Genomic DNA, 20,364 nt, shown 5'->3' on the forward strand with positions numbered 1-20,364 from the left:
CTGTTCATTGCAGCAGGGAGGGAGCAAGGGCTGTGAGCCCTTCTGTGCTCACAGAGCTGCCAGAGCCGTCAAACAGCCCCAGTCCCAGCCATCTCTGCAGCCTCTTTGTGTCCAGCTCTGATGGGTGCAGTACCAGCTGTTTGTGTTTCAAAGTTGATTTCTGCCAGTGTTGTTTCCTTGTCTATTCCCCCAGCAATGCCATAAAAAGCTCTGGTTTCATTTTCTCCCTTTCATCCTGGCATTAGCTCTGCAAACAACTTCCTTGCTGCCTCCTCCTCCAAACTCTTTGTCTGGCAGCCTCGTCTGTCTGGGACCAGCATTTTGTTTTCTCTGGTCTCAGTTGCTGCTTTGTTTGTTCATTAAAGACACTCTGCTCTCTGCTGTGATCCCACAGCACTTTCTTCTTTGCCAGCAGGGCCCTAAACTTAATGACTGGGGAGTTTTTTCTGGAGGCTAAACAGGAGACTCAGGGAAAGCATCCAGCACAAGAGGCGCTTGTACCTGGAGAGGCAGCCAGGAGAGCAGGGCTGGCTGTTCAGGCAGCTCTGAAGGAGAAAGAAATTTGGGGTTTTTTTACTCTCAATGATGTTAAATCAATTTCTTTTCAGAGCTGCTGTCCCAGCTGCACTTCTTACACCACTCCTGTGCTTTGCTCAAAACACCTTGTGCTGCTCTTGGAATGGTTTGGGCTGGAAGGGACCTCAAAGTTTGTTTTTTAACCCTAATCCCCTGCCATGGCAGGGACACCTTCCACCATCCCAGGCTGCTCCAAGCCTGGCCATGGACAATTCCAGGGATCCAGGGGCAGCCACAGCTGCTCTGGGCAACCTCAGAGCATCCCCACCCTGCCAGGGAACAATGCCTTCAATATGTCCAACCAAAACTCTGCCATTTTGAGCCACTCCCTCTTGTCCTGTCCCTGAATTCCTGATGGTCTCTGTGCTCAGTGGTTTTCATCCCCCTGAGATCTGGGCTGGAGGGCCCCAGGAGAGCTCAGTGCAATTCCACCCCTCAGCCCTGGCACCTCAGGAGGGCTCCTGCAGCCCCTGCAGAGCCCAGGCCATGTCCTGTCCCCTCAGAGCAGCCTCTGGTGCCAGCCCCAGCTGCCCCTGCCCAAGCAGGAGCTGCCCTAGGATGTAAGCTGAAGTGTGGCTGCATCAATGTGGGAAATGGATTTATAGAAAATTTAAAAGTTTGACAGAATGTTCACACAATGTGCATCTGTATGCAAACCTTGAGATGAGAAATGCTGACTTAGAAATGCCATGGAATAGGACAGACATTGTTGAGAGAGAAATGGAAATAGAAACAAGTGCTAGAAAGAACTAGAAACTTAGTCCAGCACATCAGGAGCTGTGTTAAAGCCTTTATAACTCAGTAAATAATTTGAGTTTGGAGTGGAATGTTGCCTCTGGGCTGTTTCATCTCCCTGGCCTTGCATGAAACCATCAGATGAATGAATTCTGGGCACCTCTGGGAAATGCTCTGCTTATTCCTGCCTGGCCCTCTCCCTTTGAAACCCCTGCAAGGCAGGCAGGCTCTGAGCAGCTCATTAGCCTGGCCTGAGTGAGGAACCCCCCCTGCAAACGGATCCTGCAGGGAGGGAGGGAGCAGAGCGGCCACAGTGCCCCTGGTGCCCCTTTTCCAGGTCAGAGATCTGGGGCTGCCAGCGCAGCACAGCCCAGCACAGGGGTTCACAGAGCTGCGAGTTCATCCCTTCTCATGTCCAGCAGCATTCCTGTGGAAAGGTTTCACAGTCTCTACAAAGGCCAAAGAGCCTCCTCACCTCTACCTCTTCATCCACCCTGTGCTCCCTGCCCCAGGCCACCCTTCCCAGTGTTTCCAGCCCTCTTCAGGCACCTGCTCCCTCTGGCAAAGGCTGCTCCTGCTCTCCTGGCCTTGGGTCCACCCCTGTGCTGTTCCCATCCCCAGCACACCCTGCTCACCCTGCACCGAGGGCTGACACACCAGTGGCACTTCCATCCCATGGCTCCAAGTCAGAAACATCTCCTGAGCTCCTCCTGGTGAATCCCAACCCTGCCAGCCCAAATCAGTGCTCTGGAGTGCTCCTCACATCCACAACCACCCCAAATCCACCCTCCAGTGCTGGCTGTGCCTGTTTTGGTGGTTTCCCAATTCCAGCCCCACCCAAGAGCTGCAGGGAGACCCCAAACTGTGCCCTCCGGGTTCCCTCATGCTCCTGCACCAAGAGGTGCTCCCTGCCTCTCCCTCACCTTGTTTTGCCCCAGCATCCTCCCAGTCCCATGGGAAAAGTCCCTCTTTTCCCAAACACCATCCTTCTGGAGCCCTCTGAGCCCACCAGCTGCTCCTCCCTCCTCCCCAGCCTAAACCCTGCCAGCTTCCAGCATGGTGGGGCAGGATCCACAACAAGAAATTCCAGCTTCTCTCCCAGCCCTGCAAAGACTTGCAGCCCCACCCTTTTCCTTCCTCACCCCCCCAGCTGCAAGGAGCCAGATGAGGAGACCCCAAAAATCCATTTCTCCAGCCATGGAAGGTGGGAAATCACAGAGGGAGAGGAAAGGGAATTTCCTTAGTGTGACAGTGTTCACAGGAGTCTGAGGATGAGGGAAGAGACGAGGATCTGATTCCATGTTTCAGAAGGCTTGATTTATTATTTTATGATATATATTACATTAAAACTATACTTAAAGAATAGAAGAAAGGAATTCGTCAGAAGGCTGGCTAAGAATAGAAAAAGAAAGAATGATAACAAAAGTTTGTGTCTCGGGCAGATAGTCCAAGCCAGCTGACTGTGACTGGCCATTAATTACAAACATCCAACATGGGTCAATCACAGATGCACCTGTTGCATTCCACAGCAGCAGATAATAATTGTTTACATTTTGTTCCCGAGGCCACTCAGCTTCTCAGGAGGAAAAATCCTAAGGAAAGGATTTTCCATAAAAGATGTCTGTGACACCTTGGCACCTGGATGCTTTGGGAAAAGCACATTTAGGTGGAGGAGCCACGAGGAGCAGCCACCCTGAGCCAGTCCCATGACATGGCAGTGTGGATACTGAGGGAGAAACACCCTTTGAGGGGTGGCATCTCCAGGCCAGCCCTGGAGGAGCTTCAAGGAGCTCAGATTTTCCAGGGATTTAGTGGCAGCTTCAATGGCTTGTGGGATTTTGAGATTAATGGGAGAATGGCAAGTGTGTTGATTTCAAGGCCAGTCCAGGCCATAATTCAGTGAGACCAGTAATGGTTAAGATAGTAATGGTTGTTCCTAGGAGTAGGCTAGTTCTCCTGCTGGGAACTGCAGGAGCAAAGCTGCTCTGGATCCCACCTGCTCCAGTCTCAGAGCAGGAGAATTATCCCAGCCAAAAACCACTGGCACAGCATCCCCCAAAACAACACTCTCCCAAAAATGGCTTTAATAGAACCCAAACTGCTGCTTGCTGGTAGGGCCTGGTAATTTCCAACTTTTCCCTCTCCCTGCCAGCTTTCCTCCCATTCCAGCAGCTGTCCAGGATGGTTCAGTGGCTGTCACCTGTCCCTGGGGTGCTCCCCACCCAGCCCAGCCCAGCAGGAGTGGGGCAGCAGCAGCAGAGCCCCCCCCTGGCCAGCAGCACGAGCTGGCTGCTCTCCTCCTTCCCCTGGCTATGTGCTGCTGGAATTTTAAACAGATTATGTAAGTGGCTCTCATTTAATCCAGCTGAACTCTCCTCTTTTCATGGCAGGGAGATCAAAGCAGCTGCTGGGAGATGAGCAGGGTGCAGCAGGGCTCTCCCCGCACATCTGGCCTGCTCTGGGTGACAAGGAGGGGACACTTGCCAGGCCACCACACTTCAGCAGCTGCTTTTGAAAACCCTCCACAGCAAAGCACAAGAGCTGCTGCCACTTTCTATGGATTCCTCGAGGCCTTCCCTTTGTTCCTCTGCATCCCAGAGATGCAGGACATGCCCAGGGACGTGGAAGTTCCTCACAGAGAGAGCAGCTCTCTCTCTCTTTCTGTGCCTCTCTCTGCAATTTATAGAGTTTACCTTTTTTCATTCCTTCTCCTGAAGGCTGACATTTAAAAATGTGTAATTGTGTTTATCCCTGGCAAGCTGTGAATGGCTCCCCGGGCTGGCCGTGCTTCCTGCACTGCTGGATAAATTACACTGACAAGCCCTTATTACAAAGGGAAAAATAAGTTAATGGAAAAGCAAAGCAGAAAGAGATGCATAAAAATCCCCGAGTGGCCGAGTCAGCAGAATTGCCCCCACGTGAGAGTCATTGCCAGGGTTTAATTAAACAGAGATCGATCGTGGGGCTGGGGGGGAGCACGTGCAGGCCTGGAATTGGCACTTTTGGGCTGGATTTATTTTTTTGATAGCCAGGAGTTATTGATATTTCACTGAAGGCTGCCCTGGCAGCGTGGCTTGGGGAGGGAGAGGAGCTCCCAGGCTTCCTCCCTTCCCTGCATCTCCCCGTGCATCCATCCCAGGGATGGCTGGCAGGGACCCTGGGAACGCTTTGGGTGCTGCAGAGGCTGGAAATGCACCTGCCTGGAGGTGTGAGGAGCAAATCTGCCCACCAACAATGGGAAACAGAAATCACCTCCCCAAAGGAGCCCAGGGTGCTCTGGGGAAAGGCTCGTGTAGGTGGAGAAGCCACCCCAAGTCACTTCTGAGGGATGGTGGCCTGTATATTCCAGGAGAAATATTGGAAATTTGAGGGGTGGGATCTCCAGGACAGCACTGGAGGAGCTTCAGAGAGCTCAGATTTTCTGGGAATATCAGGAACTGCATGAGCAAAGCGGCTCTGGATCCTTCAACCCATCCCTGCTGATGGCTCTGAGGGGCTCCAGGGGGCTCCAAAGGGACCCTGAAATCCCACAGGATCCTGTGGGAGAAGGCTTGGAGGCAGGGAAGGCTGCATTGCTTTGCCTGAACTCTCTAACTTAGATCCTAAGGAAGAGCTGCTGCCTGTGGGCTTGGGAATTGCCTGTTCGTGGCAGATTTGGGTTTGTCCTGAAGGCCAGCTCTGTGTCCCTGTGTTTTTCCATAGCTCTGGGATGAGATGCCAAGCTCCAGTCAATACTGGAGGAGAATTGCTGCTGGGAATCCAAAGCAGATCCTAAAAAAAGCACAAAATGGCTGGGCAGAGCTGGGAATGCTCAGCTGAAAATGCCAACAGGAGCTGGGAATGTTTCCTCTGGGGACCCTGAACCCCTTCCTGTGCCCCTGCCATTCCCCATGGAAACCACGGGCACACAGACAGCACCAAAATATTTTGGGAGGCTTTAAGTGAAGATGTGCAGAGTGAGAGTGAGCTCCACAAGCCCAGATCGATTGGAATTCAACCATCTTGGGACCAGAGCAGGGAGGTTCCAGCTGCTGGAAATTACACACAGCTCCTTTCATTTCCACACATTTTTCCTGCCTAATTGGAGCGAGGTGAGAGCTCGGGAAGGAGCCGGACACGATCCCTCCATGACTCATTCCTGAGGGAGGGAGGGAAGGAGGGACACAGGGACACTCCCTGGGGAACCATTGCACCAGTCTGCTCTTACTGGGCACTGAAGGAGGAACCTGTTATCTCCAGGCACCCACAGATGTTATTTGGATGAGAATGAGGTGAGAAAATTCCCATTTTTCCTGTTTCAGGTGTGGCCATGCTGCTTTTCCACACCTCCCCCTCAGCAGCAGCAATCCAGGCTGGGCTCCTGTAAATGTTAGCTGAGATTCAATGGAAAGGAAATAAAACCCCCAAACAAAACAAGGGGAATAATTCCTATTTCTGTGCCGCTTTCAGATCAGTCCCACAGCCCTGCCATCTCCCAGCTAATGACTGAAAATCCCTTTTCCTTGCAGCCTGGACACCAATCAATACTCCACAAGCAATTTCCAGGGCTCGTTAAAGCCCAAACATTCCCGTTGTTCCAGGGGAGGTGGGTGGCACAGTGAGTCACAGAGAGCCCAGCAGGATGCTCTACCTGCTGCAAGCCAGCCTGGAGAGCAGGAACCATCCAGAAAAAGCTGCTTTCCCAGCCCAGGGATTAATCCTGAACCCCAGTAACCACTGGAGAGGCTTCAGGAGAGCAGCAGGTCCTCGCATTGCCACCTTCCTGCTCCAGGAGAACTCATCCTGCTCCCAGGAGTTCCCAAAATGTGCTTTTCCACGACCAGTGACTGCTCCTGGCAGGTTTGGATGTGGCCAGAGGGGCTCCAGCATCACTGACCCACCCAGCTGCCATCCCTGCAGGAATTCTTGCCCCTTCCTCACCCCTCCACCTGCAGGGCTGGGAGGAGACCCAGCAGGATGAGGCTCCAGGCTGGAGCAGGAGCCTGAATCTCCCATCAGGGATGGTGGCTGGGCTTTTCCAGCAAGGAGGCCCCCCAGGAGCTCCTCAGGCTGCCCAAATTCAATTCTTTTACAGTTGCTTTCCTTAATTACTCTGGGATACATCTGGGACTAGGAGTGCCATGAGTCTTTGAAGTTCAGAGAGATGGAGCAGGTGCTGTAATCCCCTTACCCTAATCCTGATGGCAAAGATGCACTGGCTGCCCTTTCTCCTGGTCAAGGGTTAAAATCTGAAGTCTTTGTCTGCTTTCCTGGGATGAGATTTGGAATCCTGCTGATCTTCCTGGTGTTTATGGAGACATTGGCTGGGTTGGGGCTTATTTATGTCTCCCTAAAATCTCATGGGAGCATTCAGGAGGGCAGTGGGTGGTTTTCCGCTGTGCCAGGAGGTGGAGAAACACTTGATACATCCATGGAAGAGGCCGGAGTGGGCTGGGGGCTGCATCCTGGGGCATGTGGAGTTACCAGGACCCTGTGGCTTTGGGAGAGGCCAGGAGAACATTCCAAAGGATGGGGGTTGCTGCAATCCTTCAGCCAGAGCGAGCAGGGAAAGAAGGAATTCCTGTTCCACAAGCAACAGGAGTGATGACATCACCCAAATCAGAATGTTCTGGGCTGCAAAGTGTGAATTCTGTCACCATCTGTCAGGGCTGGGGCAGTTCTCTGCTGTCCATGGGGCAGTTTTTGCTTTCTCTCTCCCACAGCCAACCCTCCCTCCAGGAGATCGCTGCTGTCCATGGCCACTGAGTGTCCCTGCAGGGCTGATCCAATCCCAGCATCCCATGGGGAGATGCTCCGCCCAGGGGAGGAGCCAAGCATTCCTACCTGGATCCAATCTGAGCCTGGCACAGCACAGCAGCCTTTGCCCCTTCATTGCCAGAGGAGCAGCTTTCTGCTGCCCTGCATGGCCAGAGGGAGCCCAGGCCCATCTGCAGCAGCCCTGGAGCTGCAGAGGAAAACTCCCCCCTTGTGCAGGATCCCTGCTGCAGCAGAGCCACAGCTGGCACTGCAGGAGGGCTGAGCCCCCATGGATGGGGCTGGGACACCCCCCTGGCACACAGGGGGCAGGGACTGGTCTGACTCTGGCAGTGGGTTGGTTTTTGTTTGCACTGTTGCATTTGTATTTTAATTTTCCTAGTAAAGAACTGTTATTCCTATTCCCATCTCTTTGCCTGAGAGCCCCTTAATTTCAAAATTATAACAATTCATAGGGAGGGGGTTTACATTTTCCATTTCAGGGGAGGCTCCTGCCCTCCTTAGCAGACACCTGGCTGTTCAAACCAAGACACAGAACAAACAAAGAGCTGAGGGAAGCACTTGGAAAAGCTGCAAGGATGAGGATTTGTCAGAGGGGTCTGGGGGCTTCTCCAAGGGCAGGAAGAAAATCAGGAATAATCAGGAAACTCAAGGTGACCAAAGCAATGCTTTGTTCAGAGGAGGCAGCAAGGTTGGGATGGGCTGCCCAGGGAGGTGATAGAGTCCCCATCCCTGGAGGTGTTTAAGGAAAGCCTGGATGTGGCACTGGCTGTCATGGTTTAGTTGAGAATGTGGTGTGGGTCAGAGGTTGGACTTGATGATCTCAAAGGTCTTTTCCAATCTGGATCATTCCATCTTTCTGTGACTGGAAAAAGCCTCAGGAGGTCTGGAGGCCTCGATCTGCTGCCACAGCACAGCTCAGCCCAAGGGAAGTACCATTCCCAGCAATGTTTTCCATCAGAAACGAGCTCCACCAGAAACACCTGGCTCTGCTGCAAGTTCCCTCCAATCTGGCAAGAGCTGCCAAAAGTCGAGGCTGGATCAGAGCTAAGTACTCCCATCAAATTCCATAATTGCAGGATGGTGAACGAGCTGGGAAATAAAGTCAATTGTGGAGCAACAGATGAAATATTCACTGCAAGAGAGGTGCTCGAGCTTTCACCGCTCACAAAATGTCTTCTCTCTTTTTTTCCCCTTTCTTTTCCCTAAATTAAATTTTCCTTGAAATCAATGTATTCCCATGGAAATTCTTTATTACAACAAAATGCCATTGAAATGCCATTTTCTGCTGGCAGTGCTCTGTTGGTTTGTTATTGACACGCTTCAATTGCTGCACTCGTAGCGGCCCCGTGCCAGCAAACAGCACCCAGGGCACCTTCCCCTCATCCTCCACTGGCATTTGTGCCCCCACGGCTCCAGGGGCTGGAATCCAGCCTGGAGGGATTCCTCTGTAATGTCTTGATGCATCCTGGGTTCAGAAGACCCCCTCCAGATTCCTGAGCACTCTTGTGCTGCTTCATCCAGGACCATTCCCATGAGTAATCTCATCCTGTCCCAGGCTCTTCCCACCTTGCACCCCAGGAGAGACACCAGGGCTCAATCCATCCCCTGAGTGCAGGAGAGGCTCCAGACCTGCTGAATTCCTTCTCCAGGCACAGGAATCCCTCATTTGACTTCCATCTCCTGCTCCTCTGGCCATGGATTTGCATCTTCTGCCTTTGCATGGCAGCCATGAGATTTCCCAGGCTCCGGAGATCCCATAAGTGTGTCACTAGACTGGTTTATGGCCAGACTGGCTGGGTTTGTCCCAAAATTCCTGTGGGAATCACACGCTGGGCTCTGCAGCTTCCAGCTCCAGGCAGCTTCTCCCTGTGGTTTTTAACCCAGCAAACCTGGATAAACATCCCAGCTCCTTTGAGGGGCATCACACCACCCCCAACTCCAGTAGGAAAGCAGCACTGGAAGCCCTGGAATTATTGTGCAGAGGGAAAACATCTCCAGTGAGGTCACTGTGTCCTGTCTGTGGCTGGGAGGAGCTGGGGCAGCGGGTGGGACAGAGTGTCCTGTTCCTCAGGGAAAGGGAATGGATTTAAGCCGGAAAATGGGAGATTTAATGGGATATTGGGAATTAGGAATTGTTCCCTGGCAGGGTAGGCAGGCCCTGGCACAGGGTGCCCAGAGCAGCTGTGGTTGCCCCTGGATCCCTGGCAGTGCCCAAGGCCAGGCTGGACATTGGGGCTGGAGCAGCCTGGGATGGTGGGAGGTGTCCCTGCCATGCCAGGAGTGGCACTGGATGGGCTTTAAGGTCCTTTCCAACCCAAACCATTCCATGGTTCCATAAAACACGTGATGGACAAATTATCCCTCAGAAGGGACATCCACAGGCTGGTGGGAACTTTGTGTTCCCAGTGTTCCCAGTGTTCCCAGTGGCAGGCACACACAGAAATACAGGAATGTTTTCTCATGGGAGAAGATTTTATTGGGAAGGGCATTAAGCACTTGGAGTTCACAGGTGGCCATGAGATGTTGTGATGTTCCCATGCCTGGAGATTCCCAAACTCCACCTGGATGTGGGAAACCTGCTCTGGGTGACTCTGCCTGTGCAGGGGATCACCTCTGCCTCAGGTGACCTCCAGGGGTGTCCTCCAAGCTCAGCTGCTCTGGGATTTGGGAATACTGAGCCCCTGTTTGTGGCTGCCCCCCCCCCCACCAGGCCCCTGATGGGAGAAAAGCTTTTCCCAATTTCCCTGTGCTTGGAATTTATCTTTTACCATCCTAGTACTCCTTGTACAGAGCTGGAGGGAATTTGGAGTGATGGATCTGTCCTGGCTCAGCTGGAGCTGGCCTTGCCCTCCCAATCTGAGCAGGATGTTCCCTCCCCAGGTGTTTTCCTTGCTTTGCTGTGGAAGCATCCAAGGAAACAGAACAAAACCTTTTCTTGCCCCTCAGATCCTTGAAGCAGAGCTCCCAGTTCCTTCCCAAATTAAGCTGATGTCCATTTTGGCAGCAAATTTAATCTCCTGCAATGCTCCTGAGAGGCTGCAGGACCCACCCTGCCATTCCCCTCAGCCAAGGCTCCCCAGGAGTCAGGACTGAGTTGTTCATTCCCTGCAGGATCTGTTCTGGAGGTGCAATCCCTGTTTTCTGGGAAGTGCTGCCAGTGCTGAGCTGTCCCAGCCTTGGGATTCAGCTGCCACCCCTGAACCCTGCAGGAACCTGCCCAGGCTCCTCTGGCCACACCACAGCCACCAAGGCCTGGATCCAGCCCTGGGGGGTTCATTCCCACACAGGGATTCATTTCACTCCCTTGAAGTGATCCAAGCTCATTTTCCCTCCCCTTTTCCCATATTTCCCCCAATTCTCTGCTGCTGCAGCTCTTTTCCTTGGAAGACAAAGAGTCTTGGAGCTTGTCCTCCAACAGACTGACCAACCTAGAGCCAATTAAAAGCAGCTCTTTCCATGCAGATACACTCAGCTACAGTTTTATTTTCAGGCTTGGCAGTTCATTAATAATAGAGAAAAATATCCCACTTCCAAAGAATCAGCAGCATTCAGCAAGGATCCTGGGATGGGGCAGGAAAAGGGAATAAATCCAGGCACTTTGGGCCACAGAAATGGAGCTTTCAAACCCTTTATTGGGGTCATTTCTCTCCGGATGGAATATCTGCAGTGGGTTTTTTGGATCCAGAGTGGTTGGTGATGAAGCAGCTCTGTTAATCACTCATGCCCAACCATTCCTGTGTGTTCTTATCCCACTGGTGGCCTCAGGAGCTGGGAATCCAGCTTCCCAGGATTTACAGCTTCCCAGGACTTACAGCTCCCTTTGTACATACCTGGGCAGAAAAACGGGCTCAGGTCCTTACCTGAGGGTCAGGAATGAAAACGAGCCCAAGGAAAAGATTCCAGTGGGGAATGACTGGTTTTTATTTAACACATTACTTTTTCAAATATAGGCTCCAGCTTACTTAAGGCAAAGTTCAAGTTAATATTGATATTTGAAGGAAGCAGCACTTTCATATTAATCAGCCACCTATTAAATGTGTGTTAGGAGACAAAGCTCGTGGGCTCTGGCTCCAGACACGTTTTTAAATGGTTCAGGCTCACTTTGATCCCTCTTAATGACAGGGAGCAATTAGAAAATGGGTTCAGAAACTCTTTTCACACACAGCTTGCATGGGTGAGGGGTTTTTTTGTAATGTTGTCAGATAATATCTCCATAACATTTCTGGGAAGCCAAAAATGCCCCTCCTTGGCTCATCCAGTGTCAGGGTTGCAGCAGCCTGGAGGTGACAAAAGTGTGAGGGGCTGCAGGGAGCAAATCCTGAGGGTTCTCCCTCAGCCTGGGATGCAGGAATTGTCCAGCAGGAGCAGGGAAGGAGCTGGGGATGCGTTCCCTACAGGACCTCGGGCATGGATTGCCTGGCAACCACATCCCAGGGCAGCAGGGATGGTGGGAAACCCATCTGACCCCAAAGCCAGCATGGAATGGGATCTGACACCACAGGCAGGGCAGGAAGGGTTTGTGATAGGTGAGCAATGCCATGACTGACTCTCACAGTTAAAAGGAAAATATCCTGTATATATATATATATATTAGGAGAAATTTTATAGATTTATAGTTGTGTTTTACCCCCTTGTGTTGTTATCAGGGGTGCCCTGGGTTTGGGACATTTGGGAGGGTTACTCGTCACTGTGGCAGCACCTGAGCCCCACTCAAGGCCACCACTGACCATGTCCCCAAGTGCCACATCCACACTCCTTTTAAATCCCTGGGCAGCCTGTTCCAATGCTGGACAAACCCTTTGGAGAAGAAATTGTTCCTAATATCCAATCCAAAGCTCCCCTGGTGCTTTTCCTGCTTTGTGCTTCCCCCACTCTTCATGGCAGAGTGGCACAGAGGGGACAGTGCCACCTGCATGGCACTGCCACACCACACACAGGGCACCGCCACCACTCAGTGCCACCTGTATGGCACTGCCACACCACACACAGGGCACCACCACCACTCAGTGCCACCTGTATGGCATTGCCACACCACACACAGGGCACTGCCACCACTCGCTCCTGAGCCTCTCGCAGTGTGACAGATGAGCAATGCCATAGCTGACTCTCACAATTAAAAGGCAAATATCCTGTGTGTGTGTCAGGAGAAGTTTATAGATTTATAGTTGTGTTTTACCCCCTTGTGTTGTTATCAGGGTGCCCTGGGTTTGGGACATTCGGGAGGGTCACTCGTTCCTGTGGCAGCACCTGAGCCCCACTCAAGGTGTCAGGAAGGGATCTCCACCCCTGGACAGGGAAGGAGGAGTCGGTGGACAGAACTTTGGGGGGGCTAAAGGGTTGAAAGGTGAAACCTCCATTGTGTGGGTGAGCACATTCTGGGGAACATCCTTTGCTCCCAGCACTGTAATATTTTCTCTATTCAGTCTTCTGTTGTGTTTTTGATAAGGTTTTAATAAACCTTTTAAATTCCTGGAAGTGAGCATGGTTTTTCTCACAATGGATCCCACATTCCTGCCCTGCTCCAGGCTGGACATCTGTGCAGGTTTTGGGGGGGGATCAGATTTGTGGTGCTGGCTGGGGATCAGAGATGGGAAAGAAAATGGGGGGAAAGGGCTGGAGGAGCCAAAAGAGTGCAGAGCAGAGTGGGCAGCTCAGCTGAGGAGAGAGGTCCAGCAGAGGCTGTGGCTCCTCTGGGCAAACCCCAAATGTGCTGGAGCTGGACCCTCCTGATGGTGTTTCAAGCTCCAGATGCTCCCAAAGGCACCTCTATGGATCAAGGACACTCCAGGATGAAAAATCTATGGGAGAGCCTAGGCACCTGGAAAAACTTCACCCCATTCAGCCCAGTCCACATCTCCCTCCTCCCCAGCAGCAGACAGGAACTGCCCCTCTCAGAGCACCTCATTTCCAGCCTCACCCTAAAAACAACCCAGAACAGGCTGGAACTACCCCAGGAAGCCACAGCATCCAATTTCCCCCTTTTTTTTCCTCTCCCACACCTCCTGCCTGGCAGGAGGGCAGCTGGGCTGGTGGCAGCTCTTGGGGAGCAGCTGGAAAATGGGAAAACAGGAGGAGATTTTGTGGGGCCGATCACACGGAGCCCTTCTGTGTCTGTGCTGTTGAACCCTTCCCAATTTTCCCTCTTTGAAAAGGGGAATGTTTCATTCTGCTCCATCTTGGCATCTTTTTAGTCTCAGGTTTCCTGGACTTGCTGGCTGGCTCATTAGGGAGCAGCTAACGAGCTTTCTCTGCCCACGGTGGATGGGTGCAAAATCCCTGACAAATCTCTTGTTTTTCCCAGTATTCCTCAAGGTCTGGGTTTAAATTGGTGTGAACAGAATAGAACAGATGAAGGATTTCAATACTAATAAAGTCTCTTTGTTGAGGAGGTGTCAGGGACACCTCACCACCCCTTCCAAGGGGGATTCCAGAGGTGAAAATGCTCCAGATCCTGCTGAGAAACCCCACAAATCATGTGGAGAATGGACAGAATGCTCCTGCCTCAAAAATCCATTAGGTGCAGCTACATCTGCTAAAAGTACAGGAATTAAAATCCTGGGAGTCCAAATTCCATCCACACCAAGGCACCTGAATGAGAAATTTGGATTGCAAAAATAGGGAGCGAGGCAGGAGCTCCCAATGTTCCTGTGCAGCCCCACAGCACAAAAGATGTTCCTTTCAGCTGGCCAAATTAGCAGAGTGAAGGGAAAATTATGGTTATTAAACCCCTCTTTTACCTGAAATGCAACCTTTTATTTAGATAACAAAGACATTTTTGGATATTATGGGCACTTTCAAGTGTAGCAGTTGGAACAGTGACATCAAGAGCACAATGCCAGCGTGAAAAATCAAAATATAGAAGTGACTCCGAGGTCCTCCATGCCCCTCCCAGTCAAATTAATTTAAAACCAGCTCTAATCAATCTGGACCTGACTCAGCTGCTTCTCCCAGGACTCTGTGATGGCACAGCTGGGCTGAGAGCTCCACGCTCAAATTCCATAGGCAGGAGAAGGAGATGGGTTGGAAAAATCCAACGTGGCATTTGTCAGAGGGGCCCTCTGGCCTCACCTGCTGCAGCAGCAAACAAGGCCCCTGCCAGGTGCAGATTTGCAAGCCCCAGTTTTTGTGTTCCCATCTAAAAAAAGGGGGGCTCTGGGAATGCTTTTGAAGCAATTTTGGTTCACAGCTGCTCTGATTTGTTTCTCTTTGGGTGGCAAGGACACAGGATTGCAGGATTCACAAACTCTTCCAGTGCCTTTGCAAAACCAGGATGTCTTGGTTTGAACAGACAGGTGTGTGCTGAGGAAGGCAGGAGCCTTCCCTGAAATGGAAAATACAAACCTCCTTTCTCTGAATTGTTATAATTTTGAAATTAAGGGTCTCTTAGGCAAAGAGATGGGAATAGGAATAACAGTTCTTTACTAGGAAAATTAAAATACAAATGCAATAGTGCAAACAGAAAACAAACCCCTGCCTGAGCCAGAGCAGTCCCTGCCCCCTGTGTGTCAGGGGGTGTCCCAGCCCCATCCATGGGGGCTCAGCCCTCCTGCAGTGCCAGCTGTGGCTCTGCTGCAGCAGGGATCCTGCACAAGGGGGGAGTTTTCCTCTGCAGCTCCAGGGCTGCTGCAGATGGGCCTGGGCTCCCTCTGGCCATGCAGGGCAGCAGAAAGCTGCTCCTCTGGCAATGCAGGGGGCAAAGGCTGCTGTGCTGGGCCAGGCTCAGATTGGATCCAGGTAGGAATGCTTGGCTCCTCCCCTGGGCGGAGCATCTCCCCATGGGATGCTGGGATTGGATCAGCCCTGCAGGGACACTCAGTGGCCATGGACAGCAGAGATCTCCTGGAGGGAGGGTTGGCTGTGGGAGAGATAAAGGAAAAACTGCCCATGGACAGCAGAGAACTGCCCCAGCTCTGACAGATGATAACAGAATTCACATCCCCATTTCCCAGCATTCCCAGAGGAGACTGGAGGGGCTCCTCTGCTGAGGAAAATGGTGCAACCTTTTCAAAGTCTGCAAAATGAAGGGAAGCAACATCCAGCAATCCAGAGAGGTCCTTTTCTCCATGGGGTTTCCACCCCGAAGGCTGGCCAGGCTGTATGTCCCAGATCCTACACCCCAGGCTGTTTGTGGGGTTTGCAGCCCTTTCAGTCCAATGGGACAGTGCAGGGAGCCCTCTGCACCTGCAAACCCAAACATTCCCTGCCACGTTCCCTGCTTTGATCCCCTCTGCTCCTTCCCAGGGTGGGAATTGTGGAATGGGGCTCTGACGGATGTCACTGAGCTGGGGACACACCCTCACCAAGGGATGAATTTGTATCTTAGCTTGAAGTTCTCACCTGAGTTTTTAAGAGAGGACAAACACAACCAGGAGTAATTCTCAGCTCAGCCTCCTAAAGAAGCCTCCCAGATGCGATGCCCAAACAAAAGAGATTTTTATGGATCCTGCTGCTCCTCGTGCTACTCAGAGATGTCCAAGGAAACAGCCTCCATCTGGGCATGGGGAGGCTCAGAGTGGACATCAGCAAGAATTTCTCCATGGAAAGGGTGCTCAGGCCTTGGCAAGGGCTGCCCAGGGGGATTTGGAGTCCCCATCCCTGGAGGTGTCCCTGGAAGTGGCAGTCAGAGCTCTGGGCTGGGGACGAGGTGGGGATGGGGCACAGCCTGGACTTGATGATCCTGGAGGACTTTTTCAGCCTCAGTGATTCCATGATTTTTGTGTGCACAGCATTATCAGTGGCAGGAATTCAACTTTCCATGATGCTGCATCCTTGGGAAGGTCTGGCAGGGGCTGCACATCCACGGAATTATAAATTCCTGGCAGCAGTGCCCTGGTCACCTGCAGAGGTGAGAGGTACCAAGGCTGTCCCCAGAACTGAAGGTGCCCCTCTCCACATCAGAGGAGTCTGGAGAGTGATGGCTCCAGGCTGGCATTGCCCAGCTCCAGTGCAGGGAGGGATGAGGCTCTGGCAGCTCAGGCTGTGTGCCCTGGATGGTTCTGGGTCAGGGGACAGGCAGGTGCAGAGCACTGCCAGGGCACAGGGGGCTCCTGAGCTCTGCAGCCATCCCACAAGGAGTCAGGAACACTAAAATATCCCTGAGGGCTTTTCCCTCCCATCTGAGCCCAGGCAGGACCAAGGCCAGCATCACAAACCCCAGACTGGGAGCTGGACTTTGGGCAAGTGTCCTACAGGAAGGAAAGTATTAAATTAACAAAACAGGTTCTTGTCAGCAGCAGGGGGTTATCCCAGCACTGATCCTGCAGGAGTGGGGACAGAACCCTCTGGGAATGTGTTTGACACCAAAAACACCCTGTGATGCTCTCAAGCAGCAGCAGCAGTGAGAAGAAGGTCTCCCAGGTGACACCATAGTCCTCATCTCCTCATGCCCAAAGCTTTGCCTTTCACCAAAAGATTTTGGGGAGCTGGAAGCGCCACTCTTGCCCCAGTGCCGCTCCCTGGAGCTGTAGGAGTGGGAATGACACCCCAAGGCTGGCACTGCTGGATCCAGGCCCTCCCTGCAGGAGGGAGGAGCTGTCCAGGAGGGAGGGAATTGTCCCACATGAAGGTGAGAGGGCTTTAAGCTCCGTTTAAAGCTGGGTAAGACCTTAAACCCTCGGTGTCACCCAAGGGCTTAAAGGCCTTAAGGCTGCAGTGATCCTGAGGCAGCTAAAGCAGCTTAAGCCTCCTTCAGCCTCCCTGCTCCTTGAAGGGCAGTCCTGCAGCATCCCAAGGGCTCCTGCTGTAAAGGTCTCCCAAAGCCAGGCTCTCAGAGAGTGGCACTTCCTTCCAGGCTGCTCCAAAGTCTCCTGTTCCATCCTGGCTGGGCTCAGTGCAGGAGGTCTCTCCTTCCTTCCCCAGGTTTAAGACAAAAAGGTTTCTCGGGCTGGTTTTCCCCCTTTCCTTGGCTGGGAGGCTGAAGGAGCAAGTCCTGGGATGCTGTAGGATAAAGGCAGAGTGTTCTCCAGCTGGCACAGCCCCAGAAATCCGGGCTGGCAAGGGCAGGAGGGGCAGGAGAGGCTGGCAGAGGACTGTGCCCTCTGCAAACACCCATGCACTGATCCCCAGGGCTTCTCAGAGCCTACAAAGTCCCGTCCTGTGGCAGACCCTGTGAAGATATAGGCTGTACATCCCTGCTTTAAACTCCTACAGCAACTTAAACTGGCTCTAATGTTAAGCCTTTGGAGTATTTTAAACTGCTTAGGCTGCTGAAAAGACCAGCTTAATCTTAAACTGCAGAGCAGCTGCTTAAACAGTTTAAGCTGCTCTCAAAGCTGGCAGGAACAGGGGCTTGAGTTGTGCTTAGCTCTGGGTGTTGACTGAAGCACGGGGCTGGCCCTGTCACACCCAAAGTGACACCAGAGCTGCTCTCCTGAACAGAACTTGTGCAATCCAAGGGGAAAAAAGACCTTTTGTTGTCCCTTCTGAGCAGTGCAGGTGTGCTCATCCTTCCCTCAGCTCCCCAGGGAGAGGCACAATGGCCCCAGCCAGGGAGGGCACCTGGGAATTGTCACCTGGTGCCTGTTTGGTCATTACAGAGGAGTTTTGCAGGAAAAAGAGCTCAGGAGTTGGATTATTAATGGTGCTCCCCTGCACAGCCCAGCAGGAGGGAAGATTGGCACCTTTGTCTCCCTAAAATGAGGAATTGCTGTAATCTCCAGGTCCATCCCTGAGCAGAATGAAGCCACATCCAAACCTTCCCTGGCTCATCTCAATCCTGTGGATATCTCCCCCAAAAAGTTCATTTTTTCCCACTCTCCCAGAGAAATCCCATTGATTGTCTAGGGTTTTTAAAATATATTCTGATTTTACAATTTCTTTGCTTTTTCTCTGTTTACACCCATGATGCAGCAAAGGAATTGTGCATTGGCTTGGGGAAATGAGGGAATTCTCCCTGTCCAGGTTTGAGAAAATGGGTAAATGTTGCCCAAAATACAAATTATATTTTGTATTTCATTATATCATGCTCAGCTGATGCTTTGCCTCATGGGTGAGTTCAGTTCATACACTGGTGATGATGTGGGCCTTTCACATGAAATTCCCAGTTTTCACATCATCATGACATTAAAAAACACCAAAACCCAAAGAATTACCTTCTCAGCTGTTGCAAGCCCTGGTGGGAGGCTGTAAACCCCCACCTTGTGCTGTAATTGCTCCCCTCTGGAATATTTAACATTTCTGTGCCTGGATGTGGCTGTTGATGGCAGAGACTGCACAAATTTCAAAGGGATTTGCACCTTTTCCTCCACGTGAGACTTTGACAACCTGAGAGGGCACAAGATGTAACTATTTTGACAGATTTATCACTCAGGGAGCTGAAATGGAATGTGCCTGTTGGTTTGTTTCCCTCATGGATGTCATTCCAGGCCTGTTCCTGCTGCCAAGGCTGTGGCAGACCTGCAGGGTCTCTGTGCTCCTGGGGCATTATCCATTTCCTAATAATTCACTGGAATATCACCACAGGATCATGGAATGGTCTGGGCTGGAAGGATCATTAAGTTTCAAATGATCTTAAGGATTCTTTAGTTCCAAACCCACTGCCATGGCAGGGACACCTCCCACTGTCCCAGGTGCTCCAAGCCCCAATGTCCAGCCTGGCCCTGGGCACTGCCAGGGATCCAGGGGCAGCCACAGCTGCTCTGGGCACCCTGTGCCAGGGCCTGCCCTCCCTCACAGGGAACAATTCCTGCCCAATATCCCATCTAAATCTCTCCTTCTTCAGCTTAAAGTCGTTCCCTTGTCCTGTCCCTCCATCCCTTGTCCCCAGTCCCTCTCCAGCTCTCCTGGAGCCCCTTCAGGCCCTGGAAGGGGCTCTGAGCTCTCCCTGGATCCTTCTCCTCTCCCAACCTGGCTCCTCCTGGCAGAGGGACTCCAGCACTGGGAACACTTCCTTGTCCTCTCTGGATTTGCTCCAGCAGCTCCACATTGTCCTTGCTGTGCTGGGTCCATCCAGCAGCACCCTGGAGTGGTGCTGGCTCCTCACACGGTGTCACCAGACACGGACAGGGTCACCAGGCCACCGCTGCTGAGGGGAATTGTCCCACCAGCAAAGGCTGTGAAATGCCACCAGGGCTGGGAATGACAGCGAGCAGGGGCTGTCCCTGGCAGCACCCAAAGCTGAGATGGGGAAATCTGAAAACAGGGCTGGGGATCGGCAGGGAGGCCTGGAGGAAAGGCCGCGCTGTCCCTGGTGCTGCTGACAGCCGGCCCGGAGCCGATCCCGCCCTGCTGGCCTCCCCTCACACCATCCCTGCTGGCACACACACAAAGCTCCTGTCTGCCAGGAATTCGGGAATTCTCTGCTCCATGGGACCCTGCCTACCAGACCCACAGCCCCAGCACGGCCCCATCCCTCATCCCTCCCTGCCAGCCTCTGGGAGCTCTCCTGGCTGTGCCAGCAACTCGGGAACTTGCTCCTGCTTTTCTGGCTTGGGAGTTGTTATCATTTATTGATAAGCTGCCTTGGGAATTGTTATCATTCATTGATAAGCTGCCTTTTGCAAGCCTCGGGGCACTCTGGAGCTGAGCACGGGGAGCAGCAGCCCAGGCCTGGCTGCAGGAACACAGGGAACAAAACTGGCCTGGCCAGGAAAGGCCATGGAGAGAGCAGCTGAGAGTGAGCCCTGGGAGAAACACAGCCATTCTCCTGGGAACATTTTAAAAGTTTAATAAATGACAATAGGAGACAAGGAGCACAGAGCAAAGGTTATTACAGCAGGGTGCATCCTGGCACTCAGCCAAGAGCACACTGTTATCCTCAGGGATACCCTTTAAATACCTTTTAATTACATCAGCTTTGCATATTCATAGACCCTTATGCATAGTAAACTTTTCCCCAAACCAGTTTACAGGTTCCAAGAATTGTTTAGCCTGGCTTCTCCTAGGATCCACATTTTAAAGCATGGGTATCCTTGGTTGTGGTTTAGTCCACTCTTAGCCCCTCCAGTTCTGGCCCTTGGTCCACACTGCCTTCACTAGTGTGTGCTGATGGTTGGCAGATCTGCACAGGTGTGCTCATCCTGTGTGCATTTGGTGTTATCCCATCCCAGCAGGCAGTGTAACACAGCACAATGATATCTGCTATTGCACTGAGCTTAACTAACAACAGAAATAAAAACTATATCTTTATAACAAAGTTACTTTAACAACACATATGTAAAATACATTTTAATATTTGCAAAAAACCAATATTATAATATGTATCTATAACATCATGGAACTGCAGCAGAACTCCTGGATCAGAACCTGGATGTGTGTGGGAATGGCACACACACAGGGATGTGTGGGAATGGCACACAC

The 20,364-nt window shown here is 52.1% G+C and overlaps 1 long non-coding RNA gene across 1 annotated transcript in view; it reads left to right on the forward strand.

The window, feature by feature from the left end:
• Positions 1-5,035: 5,035 nt before the first annotated feature.
• Positions 5,036-20,364, forward strand: part of LOC113460382 (uncharacterized) — a 28,980-nt gene continuing 13,651 nt past the window's right edge. Inside the window, exon 1 of the long non-coding RNA XR_003382222.2 lies at positions 5,036-5,582. This is a non-coding gene — a long non-coding RNA (uncharacterized LOC113460382). The remainder of the gene's footprint in view (positions 5,583-20,364) is intronic.

Source organism: Zonotrichia albicollis, chromosome 15 (genome assembly GCF_047830755.1).
Source record: "Zonotrichia albicollis isolate bZonAlb1 chromosome 15, bZonAlb1.hap1, whole genome shotgun sequence".
Taxonomy (NCBI): Eukaryota; Metazoa; Chordata; class Aves; order Passeriformes; family Passerellidae; genus Zonotrichia; species Zonotrichia albicollis.